This window comes from Staurois parvus, unplaced genomic scaffold, assembly GCF_062004578.1.
Source record: "Staurois parvus isolate SC_StPar_1 unplaced genomic scaffold, SC_StPar_1.0 ptg000174l, whole genome shotgun sequence".
Taxonomy (NCBI): domain Eukaryota; kingdom Metazoa; phylum Chordata; class Amphibia; order Anura; family Ranidae; genus Staurois; species Staurois parvus.
Window position 1 is genome coordinate 527,792 of NW_028317970.1, and position 23,260 is coordinate 551,051.

Here is a 23,260-nt window from a genome sequence, read left to right on the forward strand (position 1 = left end):
TAAAGGTGAATAAAGCCCCTGGACCGGATGGCAGACACCCACGGGGCCTTAAAGAATTCAGCTCTGTCATCTCACAGCCATTGTTTCTCATTGTTAGGGACTCTTTAATGACTGGCATAGTACCACTGGATTGGTGTAAGGCCAATGTGGGGCCAATATTTATAAAGGGGACAAAATCTTTCCCAAGTAATTATAGAGCTGTTAGTGTAACTTCTATAGTTGGGAAGATACTGGAGAGTTTAACCCCTCCCCCTCCTGAGGATTTACCCCCCCTTCCTGACCACGCCTCTTTTTGCTTTCGGTGCTGCACTAGTTCAACTGATAATTGCGCGGTCATGCAATGCTGCACCCAAATGAAATTTATGTCCTTTTTTTCCACACAAATAGAGCTTTCTTTCGGAGGTATTTGATCACCTGTGCGCTTTTTATTTTTTGCACTATAAACAAAAAAAGACAAAAAATTTTGAAAAGAAAACAATATTTTTTACTTTTGGCTATAAAAATATATAGTAAACTCAAAGTTAGTTATAAATTTAGGCCAAAATGTATTCTGCTCCATGTTTTTGGTAAAAAATCCCAATAAGTGTATATTGATTGCTTTGTGTGATAGTTATAGCGTCTACAAACTATGGGAGAGATAATGGAATTTACACCATTGTTTTACTATACAGCACTGCGCTAGTTTTACTGACAATTGCGCGGTCATGCAATACGGTACATAAATGAACATGTAACTAAACTCTTCTTTAAACATAGATGAATCTATCCCAATATACAATAAAATAAAAAAATAAATTGTAAAATAAAATAAAAATCCCCAAAAATTATATATCAAACTAAATGTCCCAAAAAATAAATGTCCAAAATGTCTCTGTAAAGATGTCTTTCCAAATTCCAAATCAAACTCGTATCATCTTTAATCATCCAGTATGGAAATTCCAAAATTCTTCATGAACCTCAAAAAACTAATCTTCTGATAGTGTATTACCTTTAAACTGAACATACATGTAAAATAGTGAAAGAACCATGTATCATGCCAACTGCATACCGTGAGCTCACACGTGAAAACCAATTCCTCTACCAATATATCAATCTCTGAATATGTAAATACACTCGTGACAAGAATCAGAAGAGTGACCATTCCAAGTCCAAACGATGAAACGTGATCACCTCCAAATAGTGAGAATGGAGAATAACCCAAATCTCTAATAGTGAGGACTACAAACTTAATAATAGTGAACAATAAAGTGCTCTCCTCCAACTGGTGCAACAATGGATCATTCCCCTCTGGAAATAAATCCCAGGCTTTCAGGGGATAGTCGCACTCTCCAGGCTTCCTAATGTTCCTGTTGGCACTCTTCCATATTCCTCATCAGGTGAGATAGGAGACAATCAGCGCTATATAGTAACATAAGTCAGTATTTATTGAATATCTTACATTACAATTGAAGAATATCAGCTTCCAGCATTCAGAACAGCTCAGGTGTAGTCCTATGTATAGAGAACCGCATGTTCCCACTTCCAAAATGGCCACCACCACACTTCCAGTTTTGCGTGAGTGCGTCAGATGTTACATGTCCTGACGCGTTTCGTCACTTCCTGGACTTTTTCACAAGGAATCAAGATGTCTGAGAGGTGGTTCCTTATATTCTGTTCCACATCAAGGGCAGGAAATCGAATCCACCATCTTACTATATGGAAAAATGGTGGCATGTATATCTTTATTCCCATTCCCTATACGAGCACTGCAGTCCCTATACGAACACTGCAATCCCTATTTGAGCACTGCAATCCCTATACGAACACTGCAATCCCTATACGAGCACTGCAATCCCTATACGAACACTGCAATCCCTATACGAACACTGCAATCCCTATACGAGCACTGCAATCCCTGTACAAACACTGCAATCCCTGTACGAGCACTGCAATCCCTATACGAACACTGCAATCCCTATACGAACACTGCAATCCCTATACGAGAACTGCAATCCCTATACGAGCACTGCAAACCCTATACGAGAACTGCAATCCCTATACGAACACTGCAATCCCTATACGAACACTGCAATCCCTATACGAACACTGCAATCCCTATACGAGAACTGCAATCCCTATACGAACACTGCAATCCCTATATGAGCACTGCAATCCCTATACAAACACTGCAATCCCTATATGAGCACTGCAATCCCTATACAAACACTGCAATCCCTATATGAGCACTGCAATCCCTATACAAACAAACACTGCAATCCCTGTACAAACACTGCAATCCCTATACGAACACTGCAATCCCTATACAAACACTGCAATCCCTATACAAACACTGCAATCACACAGCATCTATACTAGAAACATATAACTGTGTACCTATACTGTAACATAAACTCCATCTTAATGACCCCCCCACTCCCCCTAACAGGTACACGCCCCCATACCTGATCTAAATCCCCATGTAATTAAAATGCTAAAAAGGATCAACATATACTGTGAATCCAACTAAATAGCAGCAATGTATATACACCCTTCTTATATAATATATAAATATATAACAGACCGATATTCAATACAATGACAATCTTATACCCCCTATGGTGATGACTCCCTCTACTGGTCAATCTATGCATTCCCAGATCAATACATTCTACATCTACTCACACACAACCTGATCCATATCCCCCAAACTATCTCATAACAATTATGATAAATATGATATATAATAAAACAAATTAAAGAAAATATATAAATACAATAAATAAAATCAACCCCCAAAAAAACACTAAAACTTAATATAAAATCTACCAAATACACAAAAGTTGTCACTATTTTACATGTATGTTCAGTATAAAGGTAATACACTATCAGAAGTTTATTTTTTTGAGGTTCACAAAGAATTTTGGAATTTCCATACTGGATGATTAAAGATGATACGAGTTTGCTTTGGAATTTGGAAAGACATCTTTACAGAGACATTTTGGACATTTATTTTTTGGGACATTTATTTTGATATATAATTTTTTGGAATTTTTATTTTATTTTACAATTTATTTTATTGTAAATTGTATTTATGTATTATTTTATTGTATATTGGGATAGATTCATCTATGTTTAAAGAAGAGTTTAGTTACATGTACACATACTTTCAAGGGTGAAAGTTTACTTTTCTTTTGGGTATAGTAGATATTTTTGTAGGTGATAAGGTGCGGAATTCTGTTTATTGATTATTGTGTAAGTAAATGAAATTTGCATCCTTTTTTTCACACAAATAGTTTTCCTTTAGTGGTATTTGATCACCTGTGCACTTCTTATTTTTCGCGCTATAAACAAAAAAAGACCAAACATTTTTAATAAAAATATTTTCTCATTTCTGTCATGAAAAATATCAAAAAACTAAAATTTCATCATAAATTTAGGCCAAAATGTATTCTGCTCCATGTTTTTGGTTACAAAAATCCCAATAAGTGTATATTGATTGCTTTGTGATAGTTATAGCGTCTACAAACTATGGGAGAGATCGTGGAATTTACACAGCTTTTACTTTCTGACTGCCCATCACATTTCTTGAGGTGCTAAAATACCAGAGGAGTACAAACACCCCAAATGACCCCTTTTTGGACAGTAGACACCCTAAGCTATCTGCTGAGAAGCATATTGAGTCCATGGAGAATTTTTTTTTTCCACAAGTTTTTGGAAAACTAAAAAAACATTTTTTTTTACACAAAGTTGTAACTTAAATTATATATTTGTCACACAAGCCATGGGTATATGTGGAATTACACTCCAAAATACATTCCGCTACTTCTCCCGAGTATGGGGGTACCACATATGTGAGACTTTTTGGGAGCCTAGCCACATACAGGAGCCTGAAATCCAATGACTGCTTTGAAAGCCTGAAGGTGCGTAACTTCCTCATTACACTCCTCACTACTTATCATAGTTTCGGAGGCCCTGAAATGCCAGGATAGCACCAACCCCCCCCCAAATGACCCCTTTTTGGAAAGTAGACACCCCAAGGAATTTAAAAAGAGGCATGGTGAGTATTTTGCAGATTTAATTTTTTTCTTACAAGGTTTTGAAATATTAAAAAAGAAAACAAAAAATATATTTGTTTTTTTTTTCTTAAATTTTCAAAAGCTTGTGGCAACAAATGAGATATGAAAAATACTCGCCATGCTTCTTATCAAATTCCTTGGGGTGTCTACTTTCCAAAAAGGGGTCATTTGGGGGGGTTTGGTGCTATCCTGGCCTCCGAAACTGTGATAGGTAGTCAGGAAGTGTAATGAGGAAATAAAGCCCTTTAAAAGCCTGAAGGTGCTTATTGGATTTTGGGGTCCTGTACTTGGCTAGACTGCCAAAACGTCTCTCACATGTGGTACCCCCATACTCGGGAGAAGTAGCAGAATGTATTTTGGGGAGTAATTCCACATATAACCATGGCACACATGAGTAATAAATCATTTAGGTGACAATTTTGTGTAAAAAAAAAATAAATGTAATTTTTTTAACGCAAACACCCTAGTGAATAAAATGGTGGGTACTGCAATTTTTTATGGCACATAGTACATGTGCAGTGATTTTTCAGATGCAATTTTAAAAAAAATGCACTTTTTTTTTACTTTTAATGCACAAAAACACAAAATATTGGGCAATTATTTGGAAAGTTATAAAATATGATGGTATGCCGAGTAAATAGATACCAAACATGACATGCTTTAAAACTGTGCATGCCCTGTGCAATGGCAACAAACTGCATACGTTTTTAACATCCATAGGCAATGCTTTAAAGCCTTTACAAGCTACCATTTTAGATTTACAGAGGAGGTCTAGTGTTAGAATTACTGCCCTTGATCTGACATTCGTGGCGATACCTCACATGCATGGTGCAACCGCTGTTTACATACCGGCACAGGGTCAACACTCACAAATGCAGATGCGTGCGCGGGGAGGTGAGGGTACTTTTTTTTTAAAGTTCTTTTGATTTTTTAAATTATTTTTACACTGTCCCTTTCATTTTTTTTATCACTTTCAATGCAATCACAGGGAATGCAAACATCCCTATAACCTCAATGGGCATTGTCATATATTCTTTTTTGAGAAATCTGAGGTCTATCAGACTCTGGATATCTCCTCTGCCCTTACATTATCTAATCTCACCAAGATCGGTGTGATCAGATGCTTTCCCAATTTACAAATGCGCTGTTTATATCCTGCAAAACTGAAGTGATGAAATGCTCGTAGCTTCCAATTTCTTAGACTATAGAGATGATTGGCACCATTCTGGTCTCCAAACAGATCTATGGTCAGCTGGCAGAAACACCGGCTGCATTCTCACGTTCCCCCGATGGCACGGGACTGCCTGAGGAAAGCTGTGGAAGGCAGTGGGGGAGGGGGGCATCGTCTCCCGCTGCTTGTAAAAGCAATCCTGCAGTTAATAAGCCTTTAGGATTGCTTTTCCATGAAAGTCGATCACCGGCTGAAAAATACGATACCAGGGTGATGCCTGCAGCTGTAGGCATCATCCTGGTATAACCATTCAAAGGCCCTTGTTGGGTTTACAGTAATACTTCAGATTACAAATTTAATTAGTTCTGCAGGACATTTCGTATAGTGAAACACTTTTTCCCAAAGGAATGTACTGAAAACCAATTAATCCGTTCCGAAGGTCAGAAAAACAGTAAACGCTACTAATATACTGTAGAAGTTATTTTATTACCTCATGTGGTATTTTAGTAGTGACAACCATGCTGGTGAAGGGGGAACCCAAAACTCATGGGTTTCAGTAACATTTTGACTGCTGATGCCAGATTAAAAAGTAGATGTTTATTATACAAGCATGTACAGGGGCGGACTGAGCATTTGGAAACTCGGGCACTGCCCGAGGTCAATAGGGGGCCCCATGAGATGCCCCTGGTACCTTTTTCATAGGCTTTTTTGAGTTTGGGCAAGGACACATGGGCCCCATGGTCCCCTATTGCCCGGGGGCCCCATGAGTTGTCAGTCTGCTCCTGAGCATGTAGCTAGACCTCCATGCAGGGAGAGCAGAACAATCCATGGTGTGGATTCGAAGTAATGCTCTAAACTTCCTTGAAAAGCTAATACAATTTCTAAGTCCCAGAATGGGTGGGAATCTATCTATCTGACTTTGAAGTCACATTCTTGTTTCTGGTGGAGTTCTTTGAAATATAAATGTGAATTCACACCAGCATGTTACATCCCCAATAGTTCCTTTAGATAGCAATCTTCCCAGCTGGAGGTGTGAATAGCATTCTAACACAAGAAATACAGCTCTTACACAACAAGACTTCTAATAACAAAATAGACATTCACTATATATCCACTTAATCAAAACTCAAATGTTTGATATATAAAATGGCTGTTCCATTTTCCCTCACAATCCCTCCTCTTGGACAGCATATTGTCCAAACAATTATCCCTTCCTAAAAAGAAATTTGAGAAACATATTTTCTATATCAAACAATTGGTACATTAGTTGTGAACAGTCGGGTTCTTGACTTTTCACAGTGTAGAGGATCATTTGGTGACAATTAAAGCTATGTAGGGCCAGCTAGATGTGTATATTAGGGGCCCTGGAAAAATGGAACAATTGTAGGATGACTAGGTCTCATCACACATACAAAACCTAATATAACATATATTTTGAAGAAGATAACAAACAGTTTACAATTCCTCCCCTCCTTTAAATTCTCTTACATCTCCCTTTGTTTGCCTAATCTTAGTTTAATATTTCTTTCTAGTTCGTATTTCTCCTGATTTATACATCCAATTTACTTCTGCAGAAAAATCAAATTTTGCTTCACAAAGGCTGAAAAATACAAAACATTAAACAAAAAATCAAAAAGTCCAAAAAAAACTGTGTGTTGGGCTAATAGTTTATGAATGCCAAGTCTTTAGTTGATTCCTCCATTGTATCCTTGACAGCTAGTCCTCCATAACACTGTCCTGCAACATCTAAGAATTCATACAATGTTCATACATAATATTTTCTTCAGGACCATCGCAGTCCACATGACAAGAAACTTCCGGTAGGTGTGCAGATCTGCTGCAATTATAGCAAATTGAGCTTTGACTTCTATTCATGGACAGCTGAAATGATAAGTATAAAAGTTCTTCAGATATTTCAAAGTTTTGAACCCGCTTTTCTCCATCACTGTTGTTTGTGGCTAATGTCAAGAAGTCCAGGAATAAGGGAGGATATTTTTTAAGATGGCGTCATTCAGATTGCTAGTCCAGCATTAGATATCTAACAAAAATTCCCAGGAAGCCATGACGTTTTTATTTTTCTGCCAAAGTAAATCTGTGTTATAGAGATAATAAGACATAGAAGAAAAGAAAAGAAATCCATCTTAATACAAGGAGAAACCATTCTCACTCAGTATAATGTGTTACTCAACTGTCATCCAAACTACCTACACTATTCAGAATTCAATCCTGAACAATCGGACATCTCAAAGGGGGCCCATCATGTATGGCTGGGATCAGGGACCTTACAGCTGACCAGGAACATGTAAGCACAGAGACAGGAGACTTGGAGAGCACAGAATACAGGACTTAGAAGAAGGGCAGGAGGACAGTTCAGCACTGTGGTACTGGTCTTACAGGCAAGCAGGACACAAAATGCTAGTAAGAAACACTTGTAGCACTGGGGATCAGGGCTCACAGGGAATGCAGGCACACAGGATACAGCTGATGTATCAAGGATTCTAAAACATGAAGGATACCCAACAGTACCATCTGGGGAGACACAGCGACCCTGATTTACTATTGTGCCTGGGCGCATTTCCGTGGGCGCATGTCTATTTTTTAGTGGCGACCATCTACTTTTACCCCGCTAAGAGATTTACTAAAGAGAAGCGTCAACAAGTAGACAATCAAATTTACTAACGAGACACATACCAGAAATAAGACTCAAAAAGCAAACTTGCTAAGAGGCACGTCTAACACCATGAAAAATCACTGCAGAGACGTTCACTTAGAAATTTGCTTTGCCAAATATCAGGACTTCACTTTAAACAATATCTGCTATTTCCAAAAAAAAATTATAATGTGTTAAAAATATTTTTTTTAAGCAAGTCAACACAGTGAAGAACTAGACGCTTGTGCAGCGTCTTTGGCTGATATAAATGCACATGTGCAGAACACATTTTAGACATCCTCTCTGGGCGCTTGCTTTTTAGCCACTGTTCAATAGTAAATCTCTGGCTGGAGTCCTCTGACAGCCGGCACTCGGTCACGTCTCCTGTGTGTGGAGTCCTCTGACAGCCGGCACTCGGTCACGTCTCCTGTGTGTGGAGTCCTCTGACAGCCGGCACTCGGTCACGTCTCCTGTGTGTGGAGTCCTCTGAGAGATGGCACTCAGTCACGTCTCCTGTGTGTGGATTCCTCTGACAGCTGGCACTCGGTCGCGTCTCCTGTGTGTGGAGTCCTCTGACAGCCGGCACTCGGTCGCGTCTCCTGTGTGTGGAGTCCTCTGACAGCCGGCACTCGGTGGCGTCTCCTGCGTGTGGAGTCCTCTGACAGCCGGCACTCGGTTGCGTCTCCTGTGTGTGGAGTCCTCTGACAGCCAGCACTCGGTCGCATTTCCTGTGTGTGGATTCCTCTGACAGCCGGCACTCGGTCACGTCTCCTGTGTGTGGATTCCTCTGACAGCCGACTCTCGGTCACGTCTCCTGTGTGTGGATTCCTCTGACAGCCGGCACTCGGTCGCGTCTCCTGTGTGTGGAGTCCTCTGACAGCCGGCACTCGGTCACGTCTCCTGTGTGTGGAGTCCTCTGACAGCCGGAACTCGGTCGCGTCTCCTGTGTGTGGAGTCCTCTGACAGCTGGCACTCCGTCACGTCTCCTGTGTGTGGAGTCCTCTGACAGCTGGCACTCGGTCGCGTCTCCTGTGTGTGGAGTCCTCTGACAGCCGGCACTCGGTCACGTCTCCTGTGTGTGGAGTCCTCTGACAGCCGGCACTCGGTCACGTCTCCTGTGTGTGGATTCCTCTGACAGCCGACTCTCGGTCACGTCTCCTGTGTGTGGATTCCTCTGACAGCCGGCACTCGGTCGCGTCTCCTGTGTGTGGAGTCCTCTGACAGCCGGAACTCGGTCGCGTCTCCTGTGTGTGGAGTCCTCTGACAGCTGGCACTCGGTCACGTCTCCTGTGTGTGGAGTCCTCTGACAGCTGGCACTCGGTCGCGTCTCCTGTGTGTGGAGTCCTCTGACAGCCGGCACTCGGTCACGTCTCCTGTGTGTGGAGTCCTCTGACAGCCGGCACTCGGTCGCGTCTCCTGTGTGTGGAGTCCTCTGACAGCCGGCACTCGGTCGCGTCTCCTGTGTGTGGATTCCTCTGACAGCCGGCACTCGGTCACGTCTCCTGTGTGTGGAGTCCTCTGACAGCCGGCACTCGGTCGCGTCTCCTGTGTGTTGAGTCCTCTGAGAGATGGCACTCAGTCACGTCTCCTGTGTGTGGATTCCTCTGACAGCCGGCACTCAGTGGCGTCTCCTGCGTGTGGAGTCCTCTGACAGCCGGCACTCGGTGGCATCTCCTGTGTGTGGAGTCCTCTGACAGCCGGCACTCGGTTGCGTCTCCTGTGTGTGGAGTCCTCTGACAGCCAGCACTTGGTCGTGTTTCCTGTGTGTGGATTCCTCTGACAGCCGGCACTCGGTCACGTCTCCTGTGTGTGGATTCCTCTGACAGCCGGCTCTCGGTCGCGTCTCCTGTGTGTGTATTCCTCTGACAGCCGGCACTCGGTCGCGTCTCCTGTGTGTGGATTCCTCTGACAGCTGGAACTCGGTCGCGTCTCCTGTGTGTGGAGTCCTCTGACAGCCGGCACTCGGTCGCGTCTCCTGTGTGTGGATTCCTCTGACAGCCGACACTCGGTCACGTCTCCTGTGTGTGGAGTCCTCTGACAGTCGGCACTCGGTCACGTCTCCTGTGTGTGGAGTCCTCTGACAGCCGGCACTCGGTCACGTCTCCTGTGTGTGGAGTCCTCTGACAGCCGGCACTCGGTCACGTCTCCTGTGTGTGGAGTCCTCTGACAGCCGGCACTCGGTCACGTCTCCTGTGTGTGGAGTCCTCTGACAGCCGGCACTCGGTCACGTCTCCTGTGTGTGGAGTCCTCTGACAGCCGGCACTCGGTCGCGTCTCCTGTGTTTAACAAACAGCACTCGGCATATCTTTATGTATTCTAATTTGATTTCCTTAGTTCTAGTGATTCTATTTTTGTTTCTTATCCTAGATAATATTTATTTTGACAGCTGAATGTAAAAAAAAAGGTCTGCAATAAAAAAGGGTCCCCCCTCTCATCCATACCAAGCCCTTCAGGTCTGGTATGGATATTAAGGGGGAACTCCACACCAAAATTAAAGAAAAAACAGTGTGGGGTTCCCCCCAAAATCCATTCCAGACCCTTATCCGAGCATGCAGCCCGGCAGGTCAAGAAAGGGGGGGTGAGCAAGAGCCCCCTCTCCTGAACCATACCAGGCCACATGCCCTCAACATGGGGGGGTGCTTTGGGGTGGTTGTGGGGGTCTGCGGGTGGGGGGCCCCCTTAATATCCATACCAGACCCAAAGGGCTTGGTGTGGATGGGAGGGGGGACCCCACGCTGTTTTTTGTTTACATTTTGATGTGGAGTTACCCTTTAAGATACATACCTGACCCGAAGGACTTGGTGTGGATGGGAGGGGGGACCCCACGCTGTTTTTTATTTATTATGGTGCTGGTTTTTAAATGTAATTCTCCCTTTTTTTTCTTCACTATAGCTCAGAAATTCACCTGTCACCTCCCCCAGCTAAAAGAGAAAGTTTTCTTGGAATTTATATCCCTAAAGGAAACAATGTTTACTTTGAGTTTATTAAAAGATACAAAGTTTTCTGTAACTTCAAGGAAAGTGACTTCTAAGCTTGTGAACTATAGTGAAGAAAAAAAGGCAGCATTTGCATTTGAAAATCAGCGCTGACATAGACTTTGTATTGCGAAAAAAAATTATTAACAATTGTGTAAACCAAGGCATTATTTTCAATGGATTTTCATTCGTAAACCGAAAATTCCGTTAACAGAGGCGTTGGTAAACCGAGGTACGCCTGTATTAGTATTGCAATCCTTTGTATTGGGATACATAGAACCAACATACATCTGAATTGGCAACATAGCACAACATTTGTGTCACATTGGAGATATCTGGCTAGTTACACTGACCTTGCCCAGGGACTTAGGATTGATTCACACCACAGAAATACAGGCAGGATTAGTGTTCAACAGCTCCGTGGATTAGTGGTTATCACTGCTGCCTCACAACGCTAGGGTTGTTGGTTTGAATCCCAACCACAGCAATGAATTTGCATGATCTCTGTGTGACTACCCTAACATACATGTGCTGGTGGCAGCATCTTTGCTTTCTGTCTAAATGATCCCTAGAATGTGAATTAGAATGAGGCCTTGTCTGTTCAATCACCTTTAAAGTAGCACCTTATGTGAATGTCAAATGATGGGATGAGATAAGGGCCTGGAATAATGATTGATTGGATAATGCTGGTTTTACTCCACCTCCTTTTGGGAACGTTTGTTAAACCATGAGAAGAGTGAGCGAAAGAAATGAATTAAAAAAAAAAAAATTAAATAATGGCATGAAGTCCCCCCCCAAATCCATAACAGACCCTTGTCTGAGCATGCAGATACCGCATGGCTTCAAAGATTTATTTCCTTTGTTGAATTGCCTGCTTGGTTCACACTAGATGTGATTTAAAATTGTGCTTTTTGTTGGCAATTTCACCGTGTTTTCTGATTTACCAATGAGTTATTGCGTTTTCAATTGTGTTTTGCATTGCAATTTCTATTGTAGACTATATGTGAAATCGCAGCTGTCATACCGGAAATATGTCATGACGTTTGCGGAAGGACGTTTGCACACACCCGGAAGTGGTAGTGGGGAGTGTGAGTGGATGGGAGTGTAGTTAGGAGAGTTTAGTAGTAATTTGCAAGTTTATTTTTTAGTTTTGTGAATTGTTCTTTTGTGGAATTCCAGACCACATCTGGACATGGCGAGATCGCTGTTCTCCACCGAGGAGCTGATCCTCATTTGCTGGGGAAACATTACTAATATTTGTTGTATTTTCAGTTGAAAACATGTCCAATTCCTAGATCCATTGAGGTACATAGCAGAGGTTCAAGGTAATCCATAGAAGAAGTTGTGATGGTCGCGGTGTCAGACCCCCAGTCAGACCCAGAGGTTCAAGGTTCTTCCTAACTATACAGGTGGCACAGACACAAGCATACACTAGGGCCACTGTTAGATATCATGGGGCCCCGTACAGCATACCTGACAGCCCCCCACCGCCAGAGAAAATATCCAAATTATATTTATGGTAAAAATACACTAAAAACATTATTAATGGACATAATCCCAACCATATTCCTATGAAATCTAAATGATAAAACTGTACTGAGTTCATAAATAAAGCTGTTTGTGTAATTGAGGTGTAATTGAGGTTTTGGGGCTCATGGGTGCTGTGGCCTGTAGAGTGGGAATCAGTGGTTTGTTTTTGTGGCTATCACCGTTTGCAGGCAACCTATGTTACACTATGGAATTGCTGCAGGTCATAATTTGACAAGCATAGTGGTGCAGGTGTACAGCCCTGAACACAGTGAGCATTCAGGGCCACTTCCCCACGCCATCACACCTGTCAGATTAAAACCTGTGTTCATACAGCTGCTGTGTCCCCATAGTGTAACAGGTGGCTCTAGCCACATTAACAACCCCCTCATTCATACTGTACAGGCCAGAGGACCTGTGTGAATGGGGCATTTTTTACTTTTTTTTTTTCCTCAGCTCGTTAATTTCAATGGCCTGCCTAATGTGTGGGAACATGCAAAAATACTGCAGGCATGTTATTTTAAAAGTGTGTTGCGCTTAACCGTGCACATTTGCAAAGGGCATTGCATTTCTTTGCTGTGCTGGAAAATGTGTGTTCTTGCATGCGTTTCTGCACCACCAATGGTGTGAACAAGTCTTAAGGGCCAGTTCACACTATAGAAACAGTCTAGATGTGTTCCTGATGCGTTTTTTCATGCCCTTTTGGCATGCATGTTTAGTGTGTTCAGTACATTTTGGATGCGTTTTGGACACATTGCATTGCATTTTTGTATCCCTTCCAGTTAGTTTTTTCTACTTTCTTTTTATTCAATTTAATTAGGGACATGTGCGTTTTAGTACATTCAAGGACGTTTCAATGTGTTCCAGTACAGGTCTGTGCAGAAACAATGCAGTGTGGTCAACTTTGTTTACATCACTTGCAATGCACTGAAAATGCAAGCGCTGATGTGAACTATGACATTGACAACCATATAACCTTCTTTCTGTGCGTTTGTGATGCCGAAAAAGCAACTGAAAACACATGTAGTGTGAACTGGTCCTATAGATTATTAGAGGTAAGGGAACGGGACTGACCAGGAATTGTGAATTCAATCAGACTAGTGGTGAAATACAATCAGCAATCGTATAATAATGTGAGATCTGAGCTGTAGCTGATAGAAAATGAGACACATTCACTTGATCAGTAAATAGTTAAAAAGAGTGGGGCAGTGATCCATAGATTTGCATATGGGACAGGTGATGATGGGGTGGGGGAGGGGGTCAAGTTGTATAAGGAGACAGATTTAAAAGAAGAGAAAAAATGAAATATACACAGCATGAAACTTGCACATTTCCTAATTGGCAGAAGAACAGGACGCAGGTAACATTCATCCACTTTCTAGTCATTAGGCAAAATCATAATTGATTGATCAATATTCCTGGCACTGACACAACCCAGAAAATTGATCTCCATTTTTTGAACGTTCATAAATGTCAAGGAGCTTATAATCTAAGGGCAGAAACTCAGCCATGTACTAGGCCCAATGAACCTAACAGCCTAATGTCTTTTAAGTGTTGGCAGAAACACATCCATACAGGGAAAGCATGCAAACTGGGATGTAGCCATGACTGGGATTAGAACCCATGACCCAAGTGCTGTAAGTTCTGAGCTCTAACCACTAAACCACTGTGGGAGACACAGTTTGCGATACAATGTAGAATAGTAACATTGTTTAAAAATGATAGAGCGAGCGCTGGTCAAATTATATAGACTACTAAAATGGTATTACACAAGATAAATATAACCACGAACAGTAGTGCATGAACTTGTGAAAGGTCATCCACCCCTGTGACAGTGTACTACACTATTAAGCACCTTTCTGGCTCCTGTGGCTCAGCTAATTCCTCCCCAGGACCATCTGGGCACCCACCCTGATGGATGGATGGAGCTGGATGACTAACCCATAGCTGCCAGCATACCGCTGCACCCCCAGATGTGTGATGTGTATAACCCATACACATTAATACTTTTGTTCTGGTGAGTGTAGACCAGTCCCAAGGGTGGTTTACCTTTCACGAGTTCATGCACTACTGTCCGTCACGGAGAGACCACACGTGCCATTCATAGGCACTCTCTGAGTTGGTACTCTCACACCAAGGACATTCCATTATTCAGGAATGATTATAGGAACTTATTTTAGCACCATTTACCATTTTACATCATTATTGCAATTCTTTGCACTTTTTGGTTTTTACATGCGTTCATTATTGATCACATGCATTTATAGCGCTGCACTTGTCTTTAACATGGAATAGTTACGTGATTAAAGAGAAGGAAGATATATCATTATATTGGGAAACTAGAACTAGACATTCCAAATTATTTGAGATATAAGTGTGAAAATGTTTAACATTTGAAAATAGAATGTATGACATTCATTAGTAAATGCATTAGTTGTCTGATCATTTTGAAGAAACAGCAAAAAAAAATAATAATAATAATTATATAGGTGTACTAATTATGTTACATTCTAAGTATTCTCTTTTGCTAACAGAAAAACGCCAATGGTACAAAGCCCGCGCTTGTGCGCCTTCTAGCGAACATATCCGGTATTGCACCTAAAAATGTGCCAAACGCGATTTCACATTTTCTAATAGTAAAGTAGACGTTCGTCAATGAGATTGTTAGACGCCTCTCAGAAGACTGACAGGTCTTGACTGATTTAATTGAGTCTGCTTGAATGTTCAGAGTCTGCTGGTAGACTCACGTCTTAGTAAATCAGGGCCTAAATGTCTACCATTTTTGAAACTTATTGTTTTATTTTCCCTTTTTATAGACGGCACTTGAGTACTAAGTTTATTTTCTTGTCTATCCATAAGTACATACTCTGTATTATTCATCAGAAAACTTGTATGTTTTATTTCTGTTGGTCAGTGCATCTGTTTCTGACTGATTCTCTGATGTTATCAATATTGCAATAAAATTCATTGTAAAAGAAAAATGACAGACTAAACCCACCTGGAGACTTTCTCCACACCTGGAGTGTGCTGAGTTCTTGGAGAACGTCTACACAGTGTTTCCAGATTGGCTTTATCACCCCAACGAGCTCGCTCCAGTTCATGGATGTCATCATTATGTTTGGAGGATCTCACCAGTCAGGAGCCTTTCCTGTCATCCTACATGTTCCCTTCTGAGGATTGTTCTATCCTTCCAAACAAATGTATGAAATCATGGATGAGTCCTCCTTCTATGTGATCTAGAAGATCTTCAATCACAATGTCTTTATGGATGAAGTGGATGGCCCAGTTTATATATTATTTATTGCTTTACAGCTTTATTCCCTCCAGGATTCATTCTTTATTTATAGAACCATTCAAGGAAGTGTTCTTACTTTGAGAGATCTCCACCACCATTCCTCTGTGACCATTACATCCTTGTCATTTATGTCTAACATCTTTATTATGAGTGGATTGAGATATATTTTTATGCTTTTGGATTTATTTTTGCATTTTCTTCAACAAAAAGATACATTTTGGAGGTATCTGTTTCATTGGGTTTACCTTTGTTTCTAACTTGTATTGTGTCTTTTGACTTTTATTTATGTAATAAAATATATTTGTTAAACAGTTCGTTGCAAAAGATCTAGGTTTATTTTGTCTTACTTTTTAAAATAATTTGTGATCTTCTTTGGTAGCCCTGCAATGTATATATTATACAGGAATTGTTATTATGAGACATTTTTGGGGGTTGCAGTTCCACTGAACTCCACAAGCTGGTGATCTCACTTAAATCCAGCCAGGAAGTCTCTATGGAATCCAGGCAGGAAGTGATGTCAGGTACTGACAGGAAGTGATGTCAGATACAGACAGGAAGTGATGTCAGATACAGACAGGAAGTGATCTGGATTAAAAACAGGAAGTTCCATGTGGCATCAAAAAGAGAAGACATTGGTGGAAGTGGCAGCAGATGAGGTAACTATCATAATACATGTGTAAATAATAAATGAGGAGAATGGGATTCTGTCCTATTTACTGCACCCGGAGCAAATGAACAACATGTACCAGCCTTCCCAGCCCCATCAATGTACACTGTGGAGGCATCTTGTATGCAGACTCTGGATTCAACAAACCAGTAGCCTGGCCATTCAGAAACGTACCATTGTTCAGCTCTGGGGGGGAACAAACATCTCTCATGGAAAGGAGCTCTGGGGAGTCAACAGACCAATCTTTCATCTATACATATGTTTCCATCTATCCACATCACTCCATTCTTTTTCTGGACAAAACCATTATAAATATCAGCGACAGATTTACAAATCTAGGATTTTACAATGAGAACACAATGTCACAAGCAGGGGTGTACTGACCATTTAGGGGGTCCCATGAGATGCCCCTGGTACCCTTTTCATAGGCTTTTCTGAGTTTGGGCAAGGACACAGGGAAATAGTGTGCATGTGATGTCATATCTCCCACCAATCAGAAGTGATAGAAATAGTGTGTGTGTGTGTGATGTCATATCTCCCACCAATCAGGAGTGATAGATATAGTGTGCGTGTGATGTCATATCTCCCACCAATCAGGAGTGATAGAAATAGTGTGTGCAGCTGTCAATCACCGGATCTCGGCCAGTAATTACCCGCCGGCACCCAGTGATTACCGAGTATCTCCGATGGGGAGGAGGACTGTTTTATTTACTAACAATCTTCCTCCCTATCAGCTCGGGCACACTGCACAGCACAGCCATCCAGAACAGTGAGCTTACAGTGATGCACACCCCCCGCCCCCTAGTAAAACACTCCTAGCACATAGTTAACCCTTTGATCACCCCTCATGTTAACCCCTTCCTGCCTAGTGCCATTAGTACAGGGTCAGTGCTTTTAACTGTATTGGTGTCACTTGAAATGTCAGTGACACCAAGTCAGTTCCCCCGTGTCAAAATATCTGCCACAGTCTCGCAGTCCTGCTATAAGTTGCTGATCGCTGCCAATACTAGTAGAAAAAAAACATTATCTATACCGCTATTTGTAAATACTATAATTTTCATGTAAGCCAGTTAATTTACACATCTTGGGATTTTTTTAGCAAAGACATGTCACAGAATACTTTTTTCGTTCATTTGTGATGAAATTTGATGATAAAATGTAATTTCCAAATTTACTTTTTTACTGCACACTGTTTAATAGCAAAAAGTCAAAAATATCGTTTTTTTGTTTTTTTTTTTCAAAATTGTCGGTCTTTTTTTTATAGTGAAAAAAAACGCTCGGGCAATCAAATACCACAGAAAGAAAGCTATATTTGTGAGGAAAAAAGGGGGTAAATTTCATTTGTGTGCAATGTTGCATGACCACGCAATTGTCAGTTAAAGTAACACAGCACTGTAACACAAAAAATAGCCTGATTAGGAAGGGGGGGAATCCTCTGGAGGGCAAGGGGTTAATTAATTGATTTTGTGCATCCTATATATATCTATACAGAAAAACTATTGCTATGGAAACATTTTGCAACTTTATGTAAATTATCTTGGTGTCTATGTGCATCACAATCAAGCTATTATGTGTTTGTGTGTGACTTATTGTAAATAAATAATCATTTATTTCATAACCCGTAGTCCATATTTCCACTGATCTATTCTGTGTTTTTAAAGGATTTGGTTGGCTCTAAATTACTCAGAATTATCAATGAAGTCAGATAAATTATTTTATAAATTAATATATTTTCAAGCACCTTTAGCTGACTGAATTATTTGCCCTGGCATTACTGGCAGAACATACTATTTTTGGAGTCACTGCTAGATGAATTATTAGTAATTCTTCAAAAGCACAACACCCCCCATGGTTCCTCTCTCCTCCTCTCTTAGTGACACCACATTGCCCTCAAGGTTCCTCGTTCCTCCTTTGTTAGTGACACCACATTGCCCCCCATGGTTCTCAATAGCTACTGTCACCCCAGTAGTCTCCCTCTATGGCTCCTCACATGCTGACCTCCCCAGACATTTATCCTTCAGCTTCTTGTTTGTCTCTGGCTGCAGCTCCATGCAAGAGGGGGAGGGGGACCTCAGTTCAGGAAAGTAGGGGGAGGGGGTGGTCTCAGTGGAAAGATTGTCTTGAGTGGGGGAGGGGTGTCAACACTAGGGGAGAAGAGTGTCCTCAGAAGGGGAGGGGGAGAGATGTCCTCAGTGCTGGAAAGGAGGGGATGGGGTATTTTAGAGGAGGAAAAGAGGGGGATGGGTGTCTTTAGTGGGGGAGTGGCATACTCTGTGGAGGGGTGAAATTTCTTAGTGGAGGAGGGGAAGGGTTTTTTTGGGGAAATAACACCAGATCTAAATCTTCCTGAGAAGTTCCTAAAAAGACAGCTGTCTTGTCTATATAAAAAGATAACTTTAGCTGAATCTTACAAAGCACAGCGTATTCCAAGGGGGCTAGGAGGTAAACTGACTGTCAGGAATGGACTGGCCAGCAATGGTGGGACTCGCCTGCCTTTTGATCTGCAGTACCAGGGCTGGCCAGCGGGTGCTCCCAGCAATCAGAGACTCAATCTTTCAGCCAGCTAACACCTGGAACTGATGATACTGGTGTATTTAAGGGATGGCCAGACTTGCAGACTCTGCCTTGGTGTTGTGTTTGTCCTGGGCCCTGTATCCTGTTTCTGAACCACTGCTGACTTCTCCTGCTCTGATCCCGGCTCGCTCCTGACCATCCCTCTGTCTGACCCTCTGTACCACGCTGCTTGCTACCTGTTCTGATCCCTGGCTTGTGACCCTGACCATCCCTCTGCCTGACCCTCTGTACTACGCTGCTTGCTACCTGCTGAACCTGGCCTGTGACCCCGACCAATCTCCGCTTGCTCCCCCTGTACCTACCTGCCCTATTGATATTGACCCGGCCTGCCTGACGACGCTTGCTTGTATGTACTGTTATCTGTGGGTGGTTTGGTTTGGTTTGTTTGCACTGTGTTATGTTTTAGTATTGCACTGCGTTTATGTTTGTATTGTTAGTGTTAATAAATTATATTGTTTATAACATATCTGAGGTCTGCATTTCCCTGCGTCAGCCACACACCTCTGGTCACACCTGGGAGCCCTGACATTACACCAAGGCCAATCCTGACCAGAAGTGGCTGCACAGGGAAGCCATCTTGGCTTGTTGCTGGGAAGGATGGATCTTGATGAGGTTGTGTATTTATCTCTGCTAGTGTTTGATGACAGGGAGTATGCTTATCAAACTCTGAAGGAGTATCCCCGGGATCAACTACTAGAATGTATACGGCTCGCTCATGTTCTAGTAGATCAGGGCACAGAGTTCTCTGAGGTGCAGCCTTTGATTGAGGTTTGTGCTGAGTTGGTTTCATCTGGTTCCCCCGAATGCAGGGATGAATTTTTGCCACCATTTAGTGCAGACCAGGTAGAGTCCCTGGTGTGGTTATTAGAGGATGATGTGGGTTACTTTCTGGAGCGTTATTCCACATGTTCACCACAGACACTAAGAGATTGTATAAACGCAGTGCAGTCATTGACCAGACAGGCTTTGTGTAAGCTCAGCTTTGTTCAACCCATGCTGCAGACATGGACAGACTTGTTTCACCCAGCCTCAGTCAGCTTACAAAAACCCAGTCCTGCTTCTAACTCTACTGCTGTATTCCCACCAGCTCCTCCAGTTACAGCCCAGTATACTTGGCTATCTACCGCATGTCAGTCCCCTGTTCCCACTCACTGCACCTATCCTGCCTTTAACCCTGTAAAAAAGCCCTCTGTAGCAACTGCTCCCTCTCCTGTTCCATCCTCCAGTTCTTCTCTGTCTCCAGCTGCTCCATTCGTTTGAAGACCTGCGTTTACTTGCAGTGCTCCAGTAGTTAAAACCAGAAAAAAGCGAAAATTCTTTCCAACCAATACCATCCTGCCAGTATCCAAACCGGTGAACCTGCCTTCCGTGACTCAGCCTGAAGCCTCTACTCAGCCTGAAGCCTCTACTCAGCCTGATGCCTGCATTCAGCCTGATGCCGCTGCTCAGCGTGATGGACTGATCCAGCCCGGCGATCCTATTGGGCCAGTTGACTCGGTGCCCGCTGTTGATCCAGATGATCCGGTGCCTGATCCGGTGCCCGCTGTCGTGCCAGTTGACTCAGAGCCCGCTGTCATACCTGGTGACCCGGTGCCCACTGCCTTGCCAGATGACGCGGTGCCCGCTGGAAAGCCAAATGACCTGATCCCTGGTGACCCAGTGCCCGCTGTCATACCTGGTGACCCGATGCCTGCTGTCGAGCCAGACAATCCGATGCCTGGTGACACGGTGCCCACTGTCGTGCCTGTTGACTCGGAGCCCACTGCCTTGCCAGATGACGCGGTGCCCGCTGTCGAGCCAAATGACCTGATGCCTGGTGACCCGATGCCCGCTGTCCTGTCAGACAATCCAATGTGTGACCCAGTGCCCGCGGTCATACCAGTTGACTCGGAGCCCACTGCCTTGCCAGATGACGCGGTGCCCGCTGTCGAGCCAAATGACCTGATGCCTGGTGACCCGATGCCCGCTGTCCAGCCAGACGATCCAATGTCTGACCCAGTGCCAGCGGTCATGCCAGTTGACTTGGAGCCCACTGTCGTGCCTGGTGACTCGGTGCCCGCCGCTTCGCCTGGGGGCCCGAGACCTGTCGCTCCTCCTGGGGGTCCACGCCCGCCGCTCCGCCTGGGGGTCCGGCGCCCGCTGCCCCACCTGGGGGCCCGAGACCTGTCGCTCCGCCTGAGGGCCCGAGACCTGTCGCTCCACCTGGGGGTCCGGCGCCCGCCGCTCCGCCTGAGGGCCCGAGACCTGTCGCTCCACCTGGGGGTCCGGCACCCGCCGCTCCGCCTGGGGGCCCGATGCCTGTCGCCCCGCCTGGTGGTCCGGCGCCCGCCACTCCGCCTGGGGGCCCGATGCCGGTCGCCCCGCCTGGGGGCCCGATGCCGGTCGCCCCGCCTGGGGGCCCGATGCCGGTCGCCCCGCCTGGGGGCCCGATGCCGGTCGCCCCGCCTGGGGGCCCGATGCCGGTCGCCCCGCCTGGGGGCCCGATGCCCGTCGCCCCGCCTGGTAATCCGATGTGCCCCTGCCCGGAGTCCAGCCCGGTGTGCCCCTGCCCGGAGTCCAGCCCGGTGTGCCCCTGCCCGGAGTCCAGCCCGGTGTGCCCCTGCCCGGAGTCCAGCCCGGTGTGCCCCTGCCCGGAGTCCAGCCCGGTGTGCCCCTGCCCGGAGTCCAGCCCGGTGTGCCCCTGCCCGGAGTCCAGCCCGGTGTGCCCCTGCCCGGAGTCCAGCCCGGTGTGCCAGTCTTTGATATCCCGCCAGTTACCAGACCCGGGCGGTGGAACATTTTGCCCAGCTAGGACTGTTTGGAGCGTCCTGAGGCCGCTCCTTGAGGGGGGGGGTACTGTCAGGAATGGACTGGCCAGCAATGGTGGGACTCGCCTGCCTTTTGATCTGCAGTACCAGGGCTGGCCAGCGGGTGCTCCCAGCAATCAGAGACTCAATCTTTCAGCCAGCTAACACCTGGAACTGATGATACTGGTGTATTTAAGGGATGGCCAGACTTGCAGACTCTGCCTTGGTGTTGTGTTTGTCCTGGGCCCTGTATCCTGTTTCTGTCCTGCATCCTGTTTCTGAACCACTGCTGACTTCTCCTGCTCTGATCCCGGCTCGCTCCTGACCATCCCTCTGTCTGACCCTCTGTACCACGCTGCTTGCTACCTGTTCTGATCCCTGGCTTGTGACCCTGACCATCCCTCTGCCTGACCCTCTGTACTACGCTGCTTGCTACCTGCTGAACCTGGCCTGTGACCCCGACCAATCTCCGCTTGCTCCCCCTGTACCTACCTGCCCTATTGATATTGACCCGGCCTGCCTGACGACGCTTGCTTGTATGTACTGTTATCTGTGGGTGGTTGGTTTGGTTTGGTTTGGTTGCACTGTATTATGTTTTAGTATTGCACTGCGTTTATGTTTGTATTGTTAGTGTTAATAAATTATATTGTTTATAACATATCTGAGGTCTGCGTTTCCCTGCGTCAGCCACACACCTCTGGTCACACCTGGGAGCCCTGACACTGACCCCAGCTTTCTGTACAAGGAGGAGTCCAATGGTCTGTTTACACAAGCCCTAAACAAAAGCTCCATTGTTCTCGGAGTTTCCTTTCTCCAGAAGGAATAACCTGCTCTGGCTGTACAGATCACACAGATGGAGTCTACACTGCAGTCTGCATTGTCAGCCGAGCAGCTGAAGGAGTCCAACATCTAACCATCTACTAATCAGGCGTACTCTTGGAGCACCACCTACACAAGACTCACCTCGTCCATCTAGACTGCTCACTAGAGCTTCTTCTACAGCCTCTGACCCATCACTTCCCTCCTCTGCTGGAGGCACTTTAACAGGATCTATAGAGGGACAACATCGGCCTCGTATTGTCCATCAGAATCAAGGAAACAGCAGAGATCCGGCCACAGGGGAGGTAGGAAACATCAACGCTGCAACAAGGGATCTCCCGCTCATCCAACCATCCCAACAGAAGCCAGCTGATAAGGGGGGATGGGTAGTCATTATGGACACAGCCTATGATTACAATTAGACACTGGAGAGAGAAAAGTCTGGTGCAGCTCTGCATGGGAACCAATCAGCTTCCAGGTTTATGGTCAAAGCTTAATTGAACAAGCTGAAGTCAGAACCTGATTGGCCCGCATGCACAGCTGCCCCAGATTTTGCAAACTCCAGTTTTAGTAAATCAGCCCCATTGTGTCCATCTGAGATGGTTTGTGCCAGATCCCGGGTTGTGAGTTCCATTCAGTACAATGTCTTTGAGTTCTCTTGCTAGTTGACTGCTCCCTTGTTAGTTGAGGTGTTTGTAGTCATAGAGGTGTTGGGTCATGATGGAATGATGTTGTGTCAGG